The sequence below is a fragment of the Anabrus simplex genome, chromosome 8, assembly GCF_040414725.1.
Source record: "Anabrus simplex isolate iqAnaSimp1 chromosome 8, ASM4041472v1, whole genome shotgun sequence".
Taxonomy (NCBI): Eukaryota; Metazoa; Arthropoda; class Insecta; order Orthoptera; family Tettigoniidae; genus Anabrus; species Anabrus simplex.
In genome coordinates this window covers 57,476,627-57,500,556 of record NC_090272.1, presented here as the reverse complement: position 1 = coordinate 57,500,556, position 23,930 = coordinate 57,476,627, and the positions used below count along the sequence as shown (strand labels likewise).

Genomic DNA, 23,930 nt, shown 5'->3' with positions numbered 1-23,930 from the left:
AATATGGAATAGCTCAGAGATAGACTGGAGTACAAATTTTTTTAAAAGTAAAATGGATAAAATGTTAAATTCCGCTATAATAAATCTTGAATTCTGCCAAAAAATCCGCTGTCCGCTAAATGGTGTATTTCTCCGCCGACAGTCTTCTAATTCCGCCAAATTTAGCGGAAAATCTGCTAAGTTGGCAACACTGGGTGACACAGCATAATGAAAATCAGGACAAAATAACAATAAAATTTATTAATAAAACAGCAGTCTGGATATGCAAAAAAAAAATATTTTAAAAAATTATTCACTTATATACAACTTTAACATAATATGACTGCTTCTGATCTGTTAATGTGAGCTTATATACACATGCTGCTTATGGGTTCCATTCATTACAATCATCATCACATAAACTTCTTGTCTGAGACCATGCTTCCGGTCTGAACCATTGATTTATGAACTGTAACATTGAACAGACCACAATGTTAGCAAAACGTCGTTATAACCAATATTGCTACATTTGATCATTTAATTATATCATATTTTCCTTAAAGAATAAATATCTTTCCCAATACATTCAACTTCCTTTTCAAACTCTTGGCCAATTCCTATAACTTAATTCCCAAATTCTTCACAAACTCTTTAGAAAATTCAATTAATTCTCTGGAAATTCCTTTAAGAATACATTATGAAAATTCTTGGAAAATTCATTTACAAGTTCCTGACAAATTTCTTTGGAAAATTCCTTTACAAAACTTGGAAAATTCTTTGGCAAGTTTCCCCTCCTTCTCAGATTACATCAGACTGTATTCCTACATTTGAATTTTTAAAGAATCATCCACTTTCTAAGTTACTTATAGCTGGATAGTAGAGTATCACACAAATAAATGCGCAACAAACTGGATCAAAAATCCACAAATTACATCTGACTGTATTCCTATATTTGAATTTTTAAAGAATCATCCACTTTCTAAGTTACTTATAGCTGGATAGTAGAGTATCACACAAATAAATGCGCAACAAACTGGATCAAAAATCCACATGACAAGAATCCATGAAAAATCACAAAAGAAAAAAAAAATCTCTCTACGGTTTGAAATACATTGATAGACCGTCACGCAATTTCACAATCTACCCCAATTATTATCAGCAAATTTTATCACAGCATCAAGATCATTATTATTATTATCTTATTATTATATTTCCCTTCTGGATAAAGTTGAAGACCCTTGCACCATATTCACAGATCACAGCAATGAATAACACCGTGACATGCTATAAATGACCAAAAGTGGATGAATAAAATCATCACTACCATCAGTTACGGACACTTCAAAGAATGCACTCATCTAGCCTCATGGAAAAATTATTGAGTCTCCTTTACATAATACAAGTTGTTGAGCCATATTTTATTATTATTCCCTGATTAACTAATCACATCGCTATAATCCCAAATACCTCAACGATTAACATATACCCTAGCGGTCATTATGTTGTCAAATATTCACAAAAAGAATCATCACACAATTGACGTTCATATTTATCTCTCAACAACAACTTTAAATTATTCTGACTCATTATTATTATTTCCGTGATTATTATTCCTAAGTGCATCATCTCGATGAACTGTCAACTGACCACAACTATTACCTTCCCTTCTAAGGTCAGAATTATTTCACAAGTCATTCTCTACCAATGTTTCGGTTAAATCATTCCTTTAATACTGACTGATAAATTATTATTATTATCATCATGATTTTTAATGAAATCTTTCATCATCATTATTATTATTATTAGCCTTCATTTCCCCGTAATTCATTTTGAAGACCTTAATTACACTCATACCCTCATGAAATTCACCAACAAATGGGGATTAATCAATGAATCAACACAGCAACATATCAAGAAAATCAATAAAATGAGATCAATGAATCAATAAATCAATATCTACTCTACCATCACCACTATCAAAGTTCTACTACTCAAACTAAATTCAATGTTTCTTTATATAAGAATACAATCCAACTAGCAATCTACAGAAAGAAAGGGAATTGTTACAAAGGTACTTATTGTTCCGATGTATCTCTCCGGCGTCTTGTATACAGGTGTAGATGTAGGTTCTTCCTCCGGATTATGGTGGATTATAGACGAACAAGTTCATCGTGCTGGCCCACACACGTCGGTTTAACACCTCATGATTCCTGTGCAGCCAGATAGTGTAGAATCACTCCAGCGATGTCTTAGAGTTCCCCAGGATTTCCGTCTTGGTTGGTCCATGATGACAACTGGCTCTCATAGATTTTTCTGAAACTAAAATTTGATTTTAGAATTGGATCCTCACTCGATGTATTCCAATAGTTTGCCTTACAATACTTAACTGGTGCAATGATGTACAAAGTGGTTCAAACTTATTAAAGCTCCAAATCTCGACCCTATTATCCATTTAAAGCACTTCATTGACTCGTCACAATTTCAAATACTCCACTGCAATACTTTCAAAACGATGTTCCTCAGCCAGGTTTACTCTTGAAGCTTCTAGTTCGATGATTAATTTGCCTCGTGCTGTCTACCAGAACATTCCATAAGTTACTGCAATAAAATTCCGGCGTAACATCCTGCTGTGACTGTCCGTGGTTTGTAATGTCCCTATAATTTAATTTACAGATTTAATTCTTTATTAACATCTCTTTTTATGTATTGAATGAGGTGGAATAATTAAACTTCATTATTTATTTGACTTCATTGTACATTTCAATACAGACCAAAATATGTGAATTATAACATATAATGTTTCACCCAGTCAAATGTACTGCGATGAGATATCGTACTTGGCTGACCCGTCTATAAGAAAGTTAATACTAGCATACTCGAATACTATAATGCCATGCAGTACTGTCACCTAGTCAACAAAATTCTCCAATACCATCAGCAGTGACTATTGTATTCCTCCGTCGCTCAGTCTCACACTAAAGACATTCTGTTACTCTTCCTTCCAGAAGATTTCCGTCTGTAGAGCGGCTCCATTCATTTTCAATGGTCGACAGCTATTCTGCGACATGATTCGTTGTTCCATATTGGGTGTAGATCTTTCTGGAATCCTCCTCCCCTTTCGTCATCTGGCGCTCGCTGTATGACGTAAGCCGAGTGACGTATCAATGTCCTTGACCACCTGACACAGTTTAGCTTGCCCGCAACAGAAACGGCCGGGTAACCAGCTGATGCTTGTTCGTGCGTATAGCCATGTTACATTACAAGAATTGAACCAACCTCTCTAAATCCAATAAAATACCATTTGGACGGGTACAGTATGGAAAAGAGCAGAAATCCATGTTCTTACCACTGACATACGCTGAGTGGCCAAAAGTCACGGGAAAGGGTGTTCCATTAGAAATGTGCTATATATGACCCCCTGAGCATTGCGGCTATCTGCAGCATAGCTGAGCAGTCTGTCACAGACACCAGTGTCATGAAGATGGCAACATGTTGCGAGTTAACCGACTTTGAACGTGGGATGATCGTTGGGGCATGGGTCATGGCACTGTGGAGATTACACGCGAATTCAGGTTTCCGAGGTCAACAGTGTCGAGGGTGGACCTTCAATATCGCAGAGAGAATGTTACCACCCATGTAAACCGCCGCACTGGAAGACCAAAGGTGTTTAATGAACGGACATCACATCGCCTCCACAGAACCATACTGGGCGCTTGACGGGCTACTGTGAGTCAGATCACCACCCAGTTCAATGCTGCGAGTCAGGAACCCATTTCTGCCAGCACTGTAAGGAGGCAACTGCACAGGATAGACTTCACCAGCCAATGACCAACTCGTGTTCCTTTTCTGACACCTCAACACAGCTCAACAACACGCATGGGTCCGCAAACATAGGCAATGGACCGTGGAAGAATGGCGGTATGGGGTATGGTCTGAAGAATGCCGGTTCCAGTTGTATTGATCTGATGGGTGCGTGAGAGTGTGGCGAATGAAGCTATAGATCCTGCATGTCAACAAGGTCGTGTCCAGGCGGGAGGTGGCTCGGTTCTGGTCTGGATGGCATTCTCGTGGTTGCAATTAGGCCCCATTTTCTGGCTGGAGTGAGCACTGACAGGTGCACGTTATGTGGACATTCTTTCAGACCATCTGAAACCCTTTCTGGCCCTAGAGTACCCTGATGGAGATGCCATGTTTCAACAGGACAATGCGCCATGACACCACTCTGTGGTGGCATGCAGGTGGTTGGCGGTGCACTCCTGTGAAGTTACGACCATGGATTGGCCCTTCAGATCCCACGATCTTAATCCAATCAAGCATTTATGAGATGCTGTCGATGCTGGTGTACACTCCATGAACACTGCACCAACTACACAAGACCAATTGTGGGTAGCAGTGCAAGATGCGTGGGTCCAGATCACTCCAAAACAATTCCAACACCTTGTAAAGTCGATTCCTCACCGTACTGATGCCATTTTGAGGGCTTGCAGAGGAGCAACTTGTTATGAACATCATATTCACTGTTTTCCCTTGACGTTTGGCCACTGAGTGTATAATGAGTCAATGAAATTCTACAATTTTGTCTTTTGGGAACCACAGGGAAAGAGTTATTCTTCTTTATAGGCCCAGTCTGTGATGGGTGATAAAACGAGTACTCTATGCTCTGCTGGCTTTAAATTCCCAACCAGAGATTCCTTATTCTTTTGCGACGTACCAGACCTTTATCTCTGTCATTCTATGGCTTACAGCCATTCCATTGCTTCTTAACTCAATAATGTGGCCCAACACCCAGAATGTCCAGATTTTGGTATGTGAAATAATTAATAGTCACTGGAGCTTTCACTAATTAATTTTTTTGACCATGCCAATAAAGAACCCATCTGGGATATACATGAAAATGCTCTCCATTGCCCTCCACCCAGGTATCACTTTAAGTTTGAATCCAACCATATAACTATTATAGTTCCCTGGCATTATTACTTTTCACTCACTGATATGTTCAAAACACTCTCCAAGCTGGGTCAGAAATAACCAAGGGAAGTTGTTAAAGGAAGATTTAGGCTGTTTGTGATGACGCAATGGAATTAGAAAGTGGTACAGTACTTCCCTTGATACCACTATTGTGAGTGCAAGGGTGACGAGTGTAGAAACTTGTGTGCGACCACAACTTACAGCTTGGGAATTTTGATAATACCATAATCTATCCTTGAAAATTGGAGATGAAGAAATTATGTGAGGATATTGAATATCTGAAAAAGTTACTTTGGAATATGGGATCAGGAAAATACATTATAGGGACAAATACAAGAGTAATTAACTCGTATATTAATTTTATCTTGTATAAATGTTCTGACAAGTATACAACTGTCAGAAATAAGACTCTGCTATTATTAACAGTTTTCAACTTTTAATTTTATAACAAGAACACACCAAACTTGAGAGAAAATATAGTAATTTAGGACAACAACAATTTTAAAGTTTCTTTTTATCTTCTTTCTTCGCTGAACATCTGCAAACATTTGGAGATTCTTCTCTCGTTTTGGTAAGTGATCCTTTTACTAATTTATCTTGATACCGGCAAGAACAACGACACGAAAATAACGAACATGACCTACGACGAGAAGACCTATCACGAGTGTCATTCCTTCTGCTGCAACTGGAACATTGACGACGGGTCTTCTCTCGTTTAGATTCCTTTTCTTGTTTAGATTTAGATTCCTTCCCATGTTTAGATTCCTCATTGCATCTACAACTGGACTTATTGCGGCTGCATGAGGGTCTGTGACTACTTCTTTTCCTTCTGGAATTTCTGCAAGACAGATTTGAAACAACAGTAGATAGAGTGTTATTTGGTATTCACCAGGAGCATAAGCAATTCCTCATAATTCAGTATAACTTTACTATAAGTTTTTTTCATTTTTTAATATAATCACACTTTTGAACAGCGAAAATGATTTGTTCTGAACATACATTGACTAATTTAGCCCATACTGCCTGAATAAAACCTCTATAGATGGGGGTAAAATATATTCATGATATCCCTTGCCTGTTACAAGAGGTGATTCCAGAGGTTCTTAACTTGGGAACATAGATTGGCAACCATGGGCCCCCTAGCTGAGTGTAGCATTGCTTCTATTAATTTGTGCTAGGTTTCTCACTTTGATCTCTCCTATCTATCCTCCCTTAGCCAACTCTTGTTCTCCTCCGACCCCAACGTCATTAGGCCCTGAGAGTCTTTCAATTTCATGCCCTTTGTGGCCCTTCTCTTTCTTTTACCATCAGCTTTCTTTCATTTTTCCTTCTGATTAGTGTGTTAACACTATACGCCTGGACTATTATGCCAGCATGATTTAGATCACAGTTCTGTCCGTTTTGCTATATAATCTCTATATATAAAAGATTATGTCCTGATTGACTGATTCATCATCGCCGAGCCAAAACAACTGGACATAATGAAATGAAATTTTGAGGATACATTTATATTACAATGTAGGTGCTCGCTAAGGGAGGATTTTTGGATATTCCTTCACTAAGAGGGTTAAAGGGGGGGGGGGTGAAATTTAAAAATGAGTCTATCTATATCTCAAAACTTTAAAAGTTTACAGATGTAAAAGTTGTTATTTGGAATCTCTTTTAAAAATAAAAAAATATGTAATTTTTTGTTTTCGGGGAAATCCCAACAGGAGGGGTTAAAAAAGGGTGAAAAATGGGTTGAATGCCTTTAATGAGGCTACATATATTTCAGAAACTGAAGATATTACAGACCTGAAAATTGGCATTTGGGATCTCCTTTAAAAATAAAGAAATACGTATTTTTTGTTTCTGGAAAATCAAAATAATGGGGGGTGAATTTTTAAAATGAGTGTATCTATATCTCAAACTTTAAAAGTTTACAGATGTAATAATTGGTATTTAGAATCTCCTTTAAAAATAAAGAAACATGTTTTTTTTGTTTTTGGGAAGTCCCAATAGGAGTGTGAAAAAGGGTAAAAAATTGATTGAATGCCTTTAATGAGGCTACTTATATTTCAGAAACTGGAGATATTACAGACCTGAAAATTGGTATTCGGGATCTCCTTTAAAAATAAAGAAACACATATTTTTCGGTTTTTGGAGAATCCAAATAATGTGGGGTAAAATGGTGGGGAGAATTTTTAAATCAGTGTATCTATACCTCACAACTTTAAAAGTTTACAGATGTAATAATTGGTATTTACAATCTTCTTTAAAAATAAAGGAAAATGTATTTTTTTTTTCTGTAAATCCCAATAGGAGGGGTGAAAAATGGGAATAAGGGGTGAATGCCTTTAATATGGATACTTATATCTCAGAAATGAAGATATTACAGACCTCAAAATAGGTATAAGGGATCTCCTTTTAAAATAAAGAAACATATATTTTTTTGTTTTTGGAAAATCCAATTAATGGGGTTTAAACAGGAGTGACAAATTGGGGTGAATTTTTAGAAAGACTATATCTACAGTATATCTCAGAAACATAAAATGTTACAGACGTAAAAACTGGTATTTGGAATCTCCTGTTAAAGTAAAGAAACACAGGTGATTTATTTTTGGAAACTCCACTTAAAGGGAAGTAAAAACTGGACAAAATTTTAAAATGAGAATTTCTAGAGTATACCTCAAAAACTTAACATGTTACAGAAGTGAAAAATTGTATTTTTTATCTGTATTAAAAATAAAGAAACATTTATTTTTAGTGTTCAGAGAAACCACTTGGGTAGGGGGTTAATGTGACTGAAAACGGTACAGACGTGAAATTGGTATTTGGAATCTGCTTTAAAAGTAAAGAAACACGTATTCTCGAGAAATCTTATGAAGGAGGGGGGAGGTGAAAGAATTAAAAAACTAATTGAATTAATTGGATGAGGATACTTACATCTACTAAAAACTAAAGTTTTTACAGACGTGAAAATTGGTATTTAGATCGCCTTTATAAACAAAGAAGAATGCGTTTTGGGGGGAATCATCTTGGGGTGGGGAGTGAAAAGGATTTGAATTCCTTTCATGAGGACACATATCTCAAAAAGTGAAGATGTTAGAGATCTTAGAGTCGTGGTAATTGGTATTTAGAAGATCGGAAAATTCACTTAGGGGGGGGAGTGTGAAATGAAGTGAAAAAAGTGAATTATTTTTATGGGGTTACTTATAACTCAAAACTGAAGGTAACAGATGTGAACATTGGTATTTTGGAATCTCTTTTAAACATAAAGAAACACGCCTTCTTTTGGGGGGGGGGTAAATCAACTTAACGGCGGTGGGGTGAAAATGGTGGTGAGACCACTTGATTTTACTGTTCATAATGTACTTTAAAGTAGCCTCTGTGGCTCAGGTGGCAGCGCGCTGGCCTCTCACCACTGGGTTCCGTGGTTCAAATCCTGGTCACTCCATGTGAGATTTGTGCTCGACAAAGCGGAGACGGGACAGGTTTTTCTCCAGTTACTCCAGTTTCTCCCCATCATCATTCTTCCAGCAACACTCTCCAATATCATTTAATTTCATTTGTCATTAATTAATCATCACCCCAGAGGAGTGCGACACGCTTAGGCAGCTGGCACAATTCTGATCCTTGCCGCTAGATGGGGCTTTATTCATTCCATTCCTGACCCGGTCGAATGACTGGAAACAGGCTGTGGATTTTCTGATCATAAACCGATCATTTTTAATCTTTTCTGGATTTGTTTTCAAGAGCCATCTTTACCTTTGGAGAACGTTCTTAGATTACAGTAGATTTTCTTGGCATATAAATAAAAAATTAAACACATTTGAAATAAACGATAGGAATGAGATTGACCATGCAAATGTTCACCTCTATAATAAGGTCAATAATGCACGGGAGTATGTCATTCCTATCACCAGAAATCTCGCGCACTTGCCTACGCGCGACAATGGTGCTGATCACATTGTCAGCAATGACAATGGCAGCAGATGTTATTTACCAGCAAGTAGCGGTCTTGCATCTTGCTGTGGGGTCCAGAACAATGATAATAATAATAATAATAATAATAACGTTGCAACACGTATCCTCTCTTCAATCTCTGAGGCAAAGAGAGACCAATGGGAGAAACTGATGGCAGAGTGTGATATGAGTAGGAGCAGCCAAGAGGCTTGGAGATTGCTACAGCGCCTAAATAATGACCGTTCTCGAACAAGTACACATGCAAGTGTCAAAGCTGATGAAATTGCACACCAGCTCATTGAAAATGGTAAAACTACTAGAACCATCAAGACTAGTAAGAAGACATTTGAGAGAAAACCTGATCAAGAATCCAGCATTCTATATCAACCTTTCACTCAGGCTGAGCTTGATTATGCATTGAGCAAAACCAAGAATGGTAAAGCTGCTGGCCTTGACGATATAAGAGTTGAGCAAATTAAGAACTTTGGTCCAGCCACAAAGCACTGGCTAATCGAGCTGATGAACAACTGCATCCAATCATGCAAGATCCCGAAATTATGGAGGAAAGCCAGAGTTATAGCTATTCGCAAGCCAGGTAAGGACCCAAATGATCCAAAGAGTTATCGGCCTATCTCGCTCCTTTGTCATCTGTACAAGATCCTTGAAAGACTCATACTCCATAGGCTAACGGAGAAGTTAGAGGCAATCTTCATACCGCAGCAAGCTGGATTCAGAACTGGGAAGAGCTGTACATCTCAAGTGTTGAAGCTAACGCAGCATATCGAAGATGGTTTCGAAAGGAAACAGATCACTGGAGCTGTATTTGTCGACCTTACAGCTGCATATGATACCGTCAACCATAGACGACTCCTTATGAAACTATATAATGCAACTAATGACTACCAGCTTACCTGCTTCATTAGGAATCTCCTTGAAAATAGAAGATTTTTTGTTGAATTTCAGGGGAAAAGAAGCAGGTGGAGATCACAGAGGAATGGATTACCTCAGGGAAGTGTACTCTCTCCATCATTGTTCAACATCTACACCAATGACCAGCCGCTACCCGAAGGAACACAGAGCTTTATCTATGCAGATGACTGTGCCATTACCACTCAAGACACCTGCTTTGACGCTATTGAGGAGAAATTATCTAATGCACTTTCAGTGCTGTCTACTTACTACAAGGAGAATCAGCTGAGACCGAACCCCAGTAAAACCCAGACTTGTGCCTTCCACCTCAAAAATAAAATGGCAAACAGAACTCTCAAAATCACTTGGGAAGGAACCACATTAGAACATTGCAGTACACCAAAATATCTTGGAGTTACCCTTGATCGTGCTCTAACTTACCAGAAACATTGCTCGAACACCAAGCAAAAAGTGGCTGCCAGAAACAATATTATAAGGAAGATAACAGGTACTACCTGGGGGGCACATCCCAATACTGTGAGAACCTCTTCCATTGCTCTATGTTACTCTGCAGCGGAATATGCATCCCCAGTATGGTACAAGTCAAGTCATGCCAGGAAGGTAGATGTTGCTCTAAACGATACCTGTCGCATCATTACCGGCTGTCTAAAACCAACTCCGTTGAACAAATTGTATAGTCTTGCTGGTATTGCCCCTCCTGATATCCGTCGAGAGGTTGCAGCAAAAAACGAGAGGAAGAAGGCGGAAACTTCTGAAGCTCACCCTCTGTATGGATACAGGCCAGTTACTTCAAGACTCAAATCAAGGAAAAGTTTCCTCAGAACAACAGAGGCTCTTAATGGGACACCTCAGCAATCCCGAACTGCTATGTGGCGCGCAAGCTGCACTCGCTCCGAAGAATGGTTGACACCAAGTGAAGAATTACCACCTGGTCACATGGAGAAATGGAGTACCTGGAGATCACTGAACAGATTACGGGCAGGCGTGACTAGATGTAAAAGCAACCTGCAGAAGTGGGGTTTCAACATCGAGTCATCATTGTGTGAGTGTGGTGCAATCCAGACGACGTCTCATTTGTTGCAGTGTAGTAAGTGCCCTAAAACATGCACACTACAAGATCTACTTCAGGCAACAGAAAATGCACTGGATGTCGCCAATTTCTGGTCAAAAGTAGTATAGACCTTTGTTTTTTGATAAGATTGACTTTGTATATAATGTATATAATTCAGTAAGAGTATATATGTATATGTATTTATAGTATTAATGCTTCTGATACGAATAAATAAATAAATAAATAATAATAATAATAATAATAATAATAACAATGTTCTGGACCGTCATCAAAATGTGCGGACAGTGCTGGAAACGGGTCCTGGACCGGTAATGACTATGAATGCAGTCCAGCCGCGGGTTCAGTACCACCAAGGCACCCAAGAAGACACTCCGCTGGGTCTCCTCAAAGATTTTATCCATATTAAAAATGCTTATAGGAAAATATGGCAAAGATTTAGGGACCCAACTGACCAGGTGGAATACCTGGACATAGCCCGGAGAGTATGAAATCAATTGCTGGAAAGGAAGATTGAAAAATGAGAGGAACTTTTCCACAATCTCTCAGAAAACGAGTCAGATCGCGAATTTTCACGGATTCTCTCAGAAAATGAGTCAGATTGTGAATTTCGGTGGTATACATATAAAACGTTAAGCATTCAATTATAAATTTCAGTATAATACTGTAGCAAAACACGGGTATCTTGCTAGTCTGCTATAAAATTATAAAACTTTATATTGTATTCATCTGAATTGAGGCTAAATTTTACTTGGATTAAGTCCACACGTGAGTTGAAATTTATTAGCCCAGGATGACAGTTTATCAGCTGTAAGGAAGGTCATATGTGCGTAACCTTGAACGAGCCAGTCTCCAGGTGGAATTTATCGATCTGCGCATGGAGAATTTACTATTTTTGTTATTTGCTTGACATTGGTCGAAAGCTCTTGTAACTACGGCAAGGGGTGGACTAACTCAAGGACAGCTTAACTCGGCAAGTTCTCGAAAAATCCTGTGCGCAAGGCTAGAACTAATAATCATCAAGATTCAAAACGATGTAAAATTATGATTGGTTTCAACATATCACACCTCCCCAGAATGAAAAGTAATATAAGAATGTGCAAGCAATGACCAAAATTATCTTATTTAATCTTTCTCATTTTGCTTTAAGACTTTTAAGAAGAGACTACCAATTTACTCTAATACTCACCCGTTAGATTTTACAATGTTCTTACAATTTCGCTAGCACATTTTAAAATTGACAGATTAAAGGAGACACACTTAACTCATTCAGCTCAGAGCTTAGGTCGCTTACAGTTCATTTTACTATGTTGTAATGCTGTCATATTGATAGAGTGCAGGATAACTGGGCTATTGCTCATCTACTACATTACAATGACAGCAAGGTAAGCAATTCTTACTACAGCAATTCTCCATACTGCTACGTGGTAAATTTTAGCAGCAATTTCAAAATGAACATTAATTCGACTACTAGTGACTGCATTTGTGGTGAATGTAAGCTAAGTATTTTTCTAGATGCACAATAAACAGTATAATAAACCTGGTTAGAACATGTAATAATGTGTGATGTCAGTTTCAGTTTCAGAAGAGGAATTCAACCAGAAAGCCGACAACGTTCAAAGGTGCTACAAGAAATCAAGATGAAACTCTCAAGAGGAATAACTTCTTTGAAGCAGAGGCATCCGGCAAAAGATGTACCAGCTATCATGAACCACTAAATGCCAGTGCAGCCATGACTCTAAAGGGGAATCTTCAGGAGGGATGCCAGGAAAATTGACTTCCATCAAAATTTAAGTTCAAATTGGTAAATATTATCTTTATTCTCAGTAGAGTATTATAGGATCTTTCTTCTAGTTAGACTATAGTATTTCCTGTTAGTTTATAGTATTTAGAGCTTCTTTTTCACTTCAAACTTCTGTTAGGTGATGGTAGAATTGTGGATAATTGTGTAGTCCTATCTATAGTAATGTGTGGTAGTCATAATCCTCAATTTCATGAAATTCAAATGCTTCATTGGAAATTAATAATCAATGATTTAATAATAACATACTTCATCATTAATGACTACTGAGTGAGTTGGCTATGCGGTTAGGGGCATTCAACTGTGACCTTGCATTCGTGATATAGTGGGTTTGAACCCCACTGTTGGCAGCCCTGAACATGGTTTTTCCATGATTTCCCATATTCATTCCCATTCATCCAATCCAACCTAGTGATCAGTTTGTTGTACTTGTGATGTTATTTTAGTGCATCTTGTCAATAACTGTGAGTTTAAATTTTGTTGTGTGTCTCATTCGCCAGACATCTGCCAGTCCCACAAGTTATTTTAATGAAATGAAATGGCATATGGCTTTTACTGCCAGGAATGTTCAAGGACAAGTTCGGCTCGCCAGATGCAGGTCTTTTGATTTGACTCCCATAGGTGACCTGCATGTCGTGATGAGGATGAAATGATGAAAAAGATGACACATCTACCCAGCCCCCATGCCAGCGAAATTAACCAATTATGGTTAAAATTCCCGACCCTGCCGGGAATCGAACCTGGGACCCCTGTGACCAAATGCCAGCATGCTAACTATTTAGCCATGGAGCCTGATGTTATGTTAATGCCCCTGAATGATAAACCACCTCACACGAATCACTTTTGGGATTTCTCGTGTTTTCCAATTTGATATGCATAATTATTACAGAAAATCCAGTATGTCATATGAAATCCTTCAACAGTCACATAAGAACTAGCCAAGTCCATGAACTTATCAAACGTTGTCCCTAAGAAGCAACAACAATTATAATTACTTACAAAAGATAATGATAAGTCATGACAGAAAAAGAAATTGAAGGTGATAACCTGACTAGCTGCATGCAGCTGAATTTGGAAGTTGTGGGTAGTAGCATTACTATTACCACAAACTTCCACATTTCCACATTACTTTACAAGAATTCTACACAACAGTCAGCTAAATGGAACAAAAATTTAGAGAGACCTGTATTCACAAGGCAATGGAATTATACACAACAGTCAGCTAATACCATATCGAACAAAAATTTAGAGACCTGTATTCTCAAGATAATGGAATACCTAAGCGTATCGAAGGTTGTTGCCAGAGGAAATAAAGATCCTAAGTGGTGAATACCATAAATTTCAAGAAAAGATTTAAATGAAAAAGACTGTATTTAAGGCCTGGCAACAGAGTAGTAGTGAAGAGGATCAAACTGCTTACCAGTATGCAAAGAAAGGCAAAATGTGCAATAGCATGGGCAAAGGCTGGTAGTAGAGACAATTTTTATGATACATTGGCTACAGCTCCCAATGACAAACAATTATGAGGGAATAATTTTTCACAGCAAAACACTAGCTACCTTAATTCAAATTCACTTACAGACCATCAAAGTATCCTCCCGCAGATACAATACAATGGTTCCAGTGTTTAGTCCACTGTTCAAAACACTCTCCGAAGTCCTTTCTTAATAGTCTGTTAGTTTGCCCAAAACTGCATTGTTTACTTCTTGATCACTCTGAAAATGATGACCCCAAATTCCTTTTTCACTGCAGAAAATAGGTAGAAGTCACATGGTGCTAGGTCCGGTGAATAAAGTGGTTATTGAGACTTATGTCTTGATTGGCCGATGTGCAGGTGCATTGTACTGGTGCAGGATCCGTCACGTTTGAGCAAAGTTCCATCCTTTTTCTGCAATTTTTCTTTTCACTGGCTTTTCAAGGGCGTGGAGCATCCTCAAGGTCAGTTTTACCCTTCTTAAAGCATGTGTGCACTCAAAAACTTGCATCTTTCCCATGACTTCCTCTCTGTAACCATGCTGCAACATTTCCACTGATTGTGTTCGAGTTTTGTCCAGGAGAACACAAAATCTAATTGAAACGCACTGCTGCAACTTGAGACCCATGCTGGGTACAGCAAACATGGCCTCTTTCCTTACCTGCTCCCCTGCAACTGTGAACCCTGAGGCAAGTGATGTGTTTCGCACTGTATCACTCAAGCTCAGACCTTTCCGTACTATGACTTGCAAACTCCAGCGTGGGATTATTGAAATTAAATTGAAACAAGAAATAAAGTGGCTCAACCTATTCAATACAAGGAAAATAAGAAATGTGGTGTTACATTCTTATTTGATTAAAAGCGGTACTGGTTTCGACCACCAATCTGGGTCATCATCAGTTGATTAAACAAAAATACAAAAACAATGCATAGGAAAACAAAAAAGTGAAAGATAAGTCTTTCACAAAAGCAGTTCAAGAAGCATAATTTCATAATTTCACCAATATTGAAAAAGACATAAAAATACTTAAAATCATTAACAAAGGCCCCCCTTCTAAACACTACTGAAAATTGTTTTATTCACCTTGACCAATACCTCAACCCTAATTTCAATTTAAATGACATTTCTGAAAACCCAATATTCTATTCGACTTCCTAATTCTTCTTCTCAAAAATGCTAAATTTCTAAACCTGAATTCAATTTTCCATGCCTAACACAGTTCCTACCCACATTTTCTACCTCCAATAACCCATCCTCCTAACCCACCCTACACTATTCCTCCTTTATTTCCCTATCCTATCCTTTCCAATCTTCTTTTAACTTCCAGTTCTATTAATCTTCTCTTATTTATTAATCCTCCTCCTTTGTTATCTTATCCTATCTTTTCTTTTCACCTCTCCTCTTGGAAGAAAAAAAAAATATTTTCTGAATTGAACTGTATACTATAATATCACCTACAGTTCAGATCAATACAACATTAAAATTTAAACTCTTACCTTACGCTACCTTACGCTACCTCAAAACTAAATTCTTATCTTCAAGAAATAACACGCTATGCATATGTGTTTCTCATTTGTTTCCAATAATGCGCTTTTTAACATTTTTCTCCCCACAATTGTTTTTTATGTCAACTGTTCTGCATCTCTAAAGAATCTACAAGATCCTTTTAACATTGATATATACTTTAATTATATTAAATTGTATTATATATTTTTGCGACTGGAAGCATCTGCAGACTTGATCACCGAGTTTCGTCGGCATTCAGAAGCACAATGCCGGACATTGCGTATGTTGCGCTGATCTTCAGGAGCTAGCATCTTACTTCATTTAAGTGACTTGTCTTCAACTTCTGCACAATTTTGGGGCTTCTAATTTATTAAATCGTGTTGTGATGTTGTGCCTGGCAGTGTTTGCAGGCTTCTTCACTGAACTGTTCACCACTTCTCGTAAACATTTTGAGGCACAGAGCCGGACATTACATGTGTTGTACTGCTCTTCAGGAGCTTGCGTTCATATAAATGACTGATCTTTGACTTCTTCTGGATTTTAGGATTTAAAATTGCGCAGTGCTAATCCCTATTGTGTTATAGTGCTTCTTGAACTGCTTTTGTGAAAGACTTATCCTTCACTTTTTTGTTTTCCTATGCATTGTTTTTGTATTTTTGTTTAATCGGCTGATGATGACCCAGATTGATGGTCGAAACCGGTACAGCTCTTAATCAAATAAGAATGTAACACCACATTTCTTATTTTCCTTGTATTGAATAGGTTGAACCACTTTATTTCTTGTTTCAATTTAATTGTGACACAGTTCAATATGGAACATTATGAAATTTTTATTTTTAAATGGATTATTGAAACACAAGAAATTCATTCCAGTTATTTTTTGACACTCCTTCATATTTAAAATGGTAAAACTGAGACTGTGAATCTTAAGACACAAAGATAATAAAACATATTAAGAATGAATAGGATATTTTCTCACACCTAATGAAGATGTAAAACAAAGGTGAAAAACATACTAGTCAGAATTGCTAAACAAAACATATCCACATAAGTTATGTGATAAACTGCCCCCAGTTAAAGGGCATTACCAGTTTCTACACCAAAATAAGTTAGAACGGCAGTCAGTGGGATGGCCAACAATAAAGCTACTGGTTCCAACGATATGCCAATTACCAGGCAAGTTGGCCAAGCGGTTAGAGGCGTGCGGCTTTGAGCTTTGCATCCGGGAGATAGTGAATTCAAATCCCACTGTCGGCAGTCCTGAAGATGGTTTTCTGTGGTTTCCCATTTTCATACCAGGCAAATGCTGGGGCTGTACCTTAATTAAGGCCAGAGCTGCTTCCTTCCAACTCCCAGGCCTTCCCTATCCCATAGTCACCATAAGATCTATCTGTGTCGGTGTGACGTAAAGCCACTAACAAAAAAAAAAAAAAAAAAAAAAAGATATGCCAAATGGGTTATAGAAGAAATTAGGAGCAACAGGGATAACCATTTTCACAAACTTATTTAATAAAATTCCCAACGATGGAATATTGAACGAATGGAGAAAGAGTTACATGCACCTATTCTACAAGAACAACAGTGACATAAGAATCTATAGAAATTTTCTAGCAATAAAAGTGATTTCCCACACTTTTAAAATCTGGGAAAGAGTATAAATAGATCTAAGGATGCTAGGAGAACTGTGAAAAAAGGGTGACCAGTAACCAATTATCAATGTGATTATTATGATATGGAGAGTTGAGGAGCTTTATGATTTTACAGAGAAAGAGGGTATAGCAATGATAGGACTGAGTAAAGTGAAAGTGGTGAGGTGGTGGTGATTATTATTTTAAGAGGAAGTACAACTAGGCAACCATCCTTGAAGTGAAAGGGGGAAATGAAGGGAAAAAATAAGATACATGCTATATTGGAATGGTGGACAAGAGGCAAGAAATGGAATGAGGGTGATAATTAAATGAACCCGTGAATATTATGCAGAAATGGAGAATTGCATAAGCATCCAGATAATCAAAGTTCAGATGAGTAGGCAAAATGGAAGGACGTTAAACAAGTGGATGCACTCCAAAATGGAAACAGAGAAGAGGATATTGAGGTTGTTCTGGAGAAACTGGAAAGAGGAATTAATGGTTGATTTAAGTGGGCAAGTGGGAACTGAAAGTCTAGGGAAGGAAGAAGTAATTGGACCTTATCAATATAGAAAAAGAAATTATCAAGGAGAAAAACTGGTAGATGTTTGTAAAAGAATGGTGTGGTTGTGGGCAATAGGTAATTTAGAAAGAAAAATAGCAGGAAGATTACAAGATATGGTTGGGGTGAAAGAAAGACAGACAAAGATAGTAATTTATTATCTTTTGATCAAAAAATGAAATCTTGACAGTAAATGAACATAACAGATCTTCCAAAAGAAACTTTTGATAGAAACTGTCGAGTAGTGGTAGCAAGGATGAAAATGGAAAAAATTGAAAGAATACAAGAGACGAGAGAGAAGAAATTATAAAGTATGGAAATTAATAGACAAAAATTACAGGGGATCCTGAAACATAGCATTCCAGGCACAGACTTTGTTGGGAAGTTGTAAGAGTAATGGTTCAAGTTTAAAAGAGCATTTTTAAGTTGTGGACAGAAGATTCTTTGGTAAAACATCCACAAGAGTGGAAAAAAAGAGCCACAGCGTTGGAATGAGATGGTGAAGGAAACAGTGGAAGAAAAGGAGAAAGCATGGCAAGAATGGAACAGAGACAAAAGAAAAAAATGCAATTATCAGGAAAGTAAAAGGAGATGTAAAAATGTGTGATAGCTGAAGAAAATATGGGGGAGACTCGCTCGAGAGAAGGAAGAGGACGTTAACACGCTGGCGACGGTGTATTGTTTCCATAGTTTATTCTTACTTTCAGTAGAATCAAAATTGTGTATTACTTATATTTTGAGACATATTACATAATATCGGTTCTTACAAAAATATATATATATATCTAATTCCCTCCATGGGAACTTAGAATTTTCCATTCGGAATTGCTAGGCGGGCAATAATTCCATTGTGGAGATTTATCTCCCGTATGCAGTTATCAGACTGTGCCTCTTATAATGGACTTCTGATAAGTTCACCTGCATACACCCCAGCATCAGTGGATAGGGTCTGACACATCCCACTCTGATGAGTCTAGTGTCAGACCTAAGACAAAACACTGGTTGATAGAGCAAACGCCTGAAAAGCCTTACATCTGATCTGTTTTTGACATGCTCTATTGGTGAAAAATATCTAATTCCCTCCATGGGAACTTAGAATTTTCCATACACGGCGTCAAATCGAAAGACCTGCCTGCACCAGGCCTCCTCGGAGGCCACACGCCATTATTATTATCATCTCTTAAGATGAAGTATTAAGTTTATTCAGACATGTTTCGACTACTTATAAGTCATCTTCAGTGACCTATATTAATTAAACTCTTATCAGATTAATATATATGTATACACTGTAAAGTCCTTATTATTTGGGATATTTATAGTCCAGTAAAAGACCATATTAGTGTTAGTACATAACATTGCAGGGCATAGCCTTTTGTCTGTTGTAAAATTGCGTCTTGTTGTAAATTATAAGGACTATTAAAATCTACTAAAATCCTGCCACTCTTCTATAGTTCAAACAGTATGCTGCTGGTACATCTTGGTTCTATGTATATATTGAAGTATGTATTGGGTAACTTATATTGCAATATTTTTCCTTCTAGAGAGTGTAACCATCAAAGAGGTACCATCTGTAATGGAAATTAAAAAGCAGATAATTATGCATGTCAGAAACAAAAGCTAAGGTTTAAACCATATAGATTTAACTTAAATTTTTGCCCACTTGACTGTCCTGGATTTGTTGTTTTGGAGTCTGCCTCTCAAGTGCCATGTTCCTATCAGTTTACTAAGGTTACTGCTGTTATAGGGAGAGGTCTTTCAGGAAGGGGCGGAGTAAGTTCTGTGAGTGTAGGGGAGGGTGTAATTCTTGTAAGTTGTAAACAGGACTTATCTTTGTTGTAGTACTGCTTGCAAATGATTGGCATGAAGTTTCCACTAGTATATTTTTTTTCATTTATTTCATTTAAATTATATGAGGGATTCTTGTAGTGATCAGTATTAATGTAGATGCTCTCTAAAATATCGAGTAAAGGGCTCTTTCATTCATTACATAGGATTACTAAGTTTTTATTTATTGTGGTGCATTAATGACTGGAATCCTTATGATGGTTTCACTACCATGAGGAATATCCTGATGTTAAGAAATTAAGCGATGTTCATCTGAATGGATGATGTGAAGGATATCAAGGATATCCCTCAAAGTTCCAGTAGTACACTGTTCTGCAGCTTTAGTATTATCTTTATATATATATATATATATATGCATGTTTAAATTTTATTCTTACATGGATTCAACGGACAATAAGATAGTGTCATTTTTCACATGAAAAACTGTTCATCAAGACCAAATATCTATATATGGATGCACTGAATGATCTTAATTGTTTAATTGGGCATCCCTTTCACAAATTCAGATTTACATCATGACTGGTCTCGTTTCTGTTGACCATCAATGGACTGTCCGGGAATTATCCGTAGAGGTTGTTCTCAGTCATCAAACGGTGTGGTACATACTGACAAAATGTCTTAACATGAGGAAAATTGCATTGGGCTCGACATCAACTCCCCCTGTGAATGGGGATGGTAGAATAACATCCAAAGTATGCCCTGCCTGTCGTAAGAGGTGACTAAAAGGGACCCCAGGGGCTCTCAACTTGGGAGTGGGGGGGGTTGGCAACCATGGGGCCCTTAACTGAGTCCTGGCATTCCTTCTTTTTTAATGAAGGGCTTTTTATTAACCAATTCATTGGACCAATTCATTGTCATTTTTTTAAGATTATGGTCTTAGTTGACTTTTAATTCATTTTTCACATGAAGAGCTATTCATCAAGACCAAAATATCTACCGGTATATATGGATACACGGAATGATCTTAATTGTGTTCATATATATGTTTTCTTTTGACCAATCCATTTGTTATAGTTTTAAGATTATAGTCCTAGTTGATCTTCAATTCAATTTTTTAGACATAATGTTCTATCTTAGATTATCTTACTGAGAATAGCTGAAGATGATCGTTCTTATCGGTCAAAATCGTGGTTAACCTACAAAAAGTTAAAAATAGAACAGGCGTACTGAAGTACAGTTCGCGCAGGTCATAATTGTCATTCTCTCTTTAGATGTTTTATGGCTTGGTGCACAACACTCCTGTTGGAAAGCAAGAGTATGAGTTGGTAGACATTTCCAATACAGGCTAGACTCATCTGCATCGTAAATTTTTTTCTGGGACCAAGCCCTCATCTAGAACAATTTTTTCAAATTCAAATGGAACTGTTGAGCAGCTTCTGTATTTCTACTTAACAACTCACCTTTTACACTGACATCATGGATACCATGTCGCTGTTTAAAGCGTGTAAACCATCTGGATGACGCATCAGAATCATCCTCCATCCCAAGAGCTACGAAGAAAAACTTTGCTTTAGTCATACAGATCGGTCCCGATACTGGAATCCCTTGAGCTCGCTGCTGTGTAAACAACTCTGACATGCATTGGTCAAGCTCCTCAAACGTACATTTTTTCATAGTTTTTCAGTTTGCCATACCACTGTTTGCATCAGATGAACAAGCAAATGATAGAAGTTTTTCTTTGTTACGTAAAATATCCCATACCGTAGAATCACCAACGTTATATTGGACACACACCTGTTTAATGGTAGAACCTCGTTCTATATTTTGTACAATATCCAACTTCTGTAGAATCATCAGAATGACACATTTCCGTTCGGTTGCCATTGTTTGCGAACTGAACAAAAACAAGACAATGACTGAGAGTGGGGCGATGTAGAGTAGAACAGGTGCTTGTGGCCAGAGACACACCAGCTACAAATAACTTCAAGGTCGCGCCACCCCTGCTACTATTACAACTCAGCAATATTATTCTGACCCTTTGTAATTCTGTATTATTGTAACTCCTAACACTCGTGCATTTTTAGTGTTTTTGATATCATGGTATATCATGGTATATAACACTTGTAGTACTAGAATCGGTAAAATATGACAATAAAACATGTAGAAAATGTGAAGTATATAACATTTATAGTACTAGAATCAGTAAAATAGAACAATAAAACATAGAAAATATTAAGTATATAGTAACCTGCATTTGTTGGTATATTTTTACAAAGTTTGAGACAAAAATTTGAAGGGTACAGACAAAATTATAATTTGTGTATAAAGAAAGAATTAAATACTTGCAGTCTAGAAAGTAGATAGATTTAAAAATTTACCTCAGTTTCTCATTCCTGGGGTCAAATTGACTTCTAAATATAGAAGAGGAGTATATTCTATTGCAGTGGGTCCCTCTCTCAGTTGACTCAACCACCTCTTCAAATCGATTCATTACATTTTCCTGTTGGCATGGGTTCAGTGTTTTCACTCTTCTACCCAGCTTCCTGAAAAAGCTGTCTATTTCTCCTGATGACTTTGGACGTGCATGACAGCTTGAAAAACCCATTTTTTTGAGTTCACGTTCAGTGTTAAAAGATAAACTTCTCACCATCAATTCCTACAAAGAATTTAAGGATAAGTTAGAAAACTAATTAGAATTGACATCAAGAGAGAAGACACATTTTTTAAAAATATGAGAGTTTACGTTAGACTCTTTTCTTTTAAGAAGTGATCACCTGAATGGGTGTTAGTATAGTTTAGTTCTAGCTATATCCTGTCAATGTCATGACTTTTTTGTGGCACACTGCTAGATTCTTATTATCTATAATAATTCAAATAGAAATGAATTAAAATTATTGAACAAACAAAAATACAAACCAAAATCTTGAATGGTACCTAAACATACTTGACAGACCTATCCAGGTCTATTTTTTTCTGGCATTCCAAAACCTCTGTGTGGAAACAGAAGAGAAAAATTATAGATTCGTAAAAACATTTTTCAGGTTTCTCCATGTTCCATTCCATTTGTTTTGAAGTTGTCAAAATTAGTAGAGTTTAATCATGTGAGATACTGCATAATGAATTATTCTTGAAATACAAGGGTTGGAACTTAAAAGTGGCAACAATGCTGTGGAGACGCTATGCAACAGAATCTAATATTGTCGCTGATAGCACATGTTGGTTACATACCTACCTTACCTCAGAGTAAATGGACTTGCCCTTCCCACATCACCTGCGTGCGCACAAGCAAGAGAAACACAGTCACTTGTGAGCTAGCGGTCTAATGTAACGTTGACCCTATGTTTTCCAAACAGGAACAACGGAGTTGGATCAAGATTGAATGTGCCAGAGGTCGTACAGCACAACAGTGTCATCAAGGTCTTCAAGAAGCTTGTGGGGAATCTGCATTGCCTTACAGAACAGTGCTACATTGGGTAAAAGCCTTCACCGATGGTGGGAAACTGTGGCGGACGTTCATCAGGCAGGTCGTCCATCGAGCATGAGTGAAGAAGAAGTGCATGCTCTTGCCGTGTTACTGGACAGTGATTAAAACCAGATGATTTGTGAGCTTGCCCAAGAAACCGGATTAGCGCATACGACTGTGCTTCACATCCTGAAGGAACGCCTGGGCATGCGAAAAATTGCATCACGATGAGTTCCGCATGATTTGACGGAAATCACAAATGGTTGCATTACGATGCTGCTAAGATGCACTTGGAGTGCTACGAGCACGAAGAAGAGACTTTCTTATGCTGTATCATAACCCTGGATGAGACATGGGCCAAATCATATGAGCCAAAACTGAAACGCCAATTGAACGAATGGTGTCATTATGGGTCACCACGAAAGTCTAAAGGTTTTCAGTGCCCCAGTACAGTGAAAGTTATGGTGATCCTCGTGTACAACTGTGATGGTGTTATCCTAACGCAATACATTCCTCCCCGGCAGGCTGGCAATGCACAGTATTACTGTTCATTTTTGGAGCACCACCTGCGATCAGCTTTGAGAAAGAAGTGGCAACACTTTCTTCAGAAACCACCCATCATTTTGCATGACAATGCTCAGGCCCATACAGCGCAAGCTGTGGCTGATTTGTTGAGTGAAAGACCATACTACAACATTTAAAAACAATGATAACAGTTGACAATGTCCATATCCCGATATCGTCTAACAAAGAGTGTATACATTTTTCTGGTGGACTCTGTATAACTATTCAATATAGACTGTCAATAATTACAATTCT

The 23,930-nt window shown here is 37.6% G+C and overlaps 1 long non-coding RNA gene across 3 annotated transcripts in view; it reads right to left on the bottom strand.

Annotated features, from left to right (window-relative positions):
* Positions 1-5,299: 5,299 nt before the first annotated feature.
* LOC136879122 (uncharacterized) overlaps positions 5,300-23,930 on the bottom strand; it is a 106,575-nt gene continuing 87,944 nt past the window's right edge. For all 3 annotated transcript variants that reach the window (XR_010860896.2, XR_010860897.2, XR_010860898.2), the window contains 2 exons: positions 22,027-22,304; positions 5,300-5,785 (listed from right to left, as the gene is read on the bottom strand). This is a non-coding gene — a long non-coding RNA (uncharacterized lncRNA). The remainder of the gene's footprint in view (positions 5,786-22,026; positions 22,305-23,930) is intronic.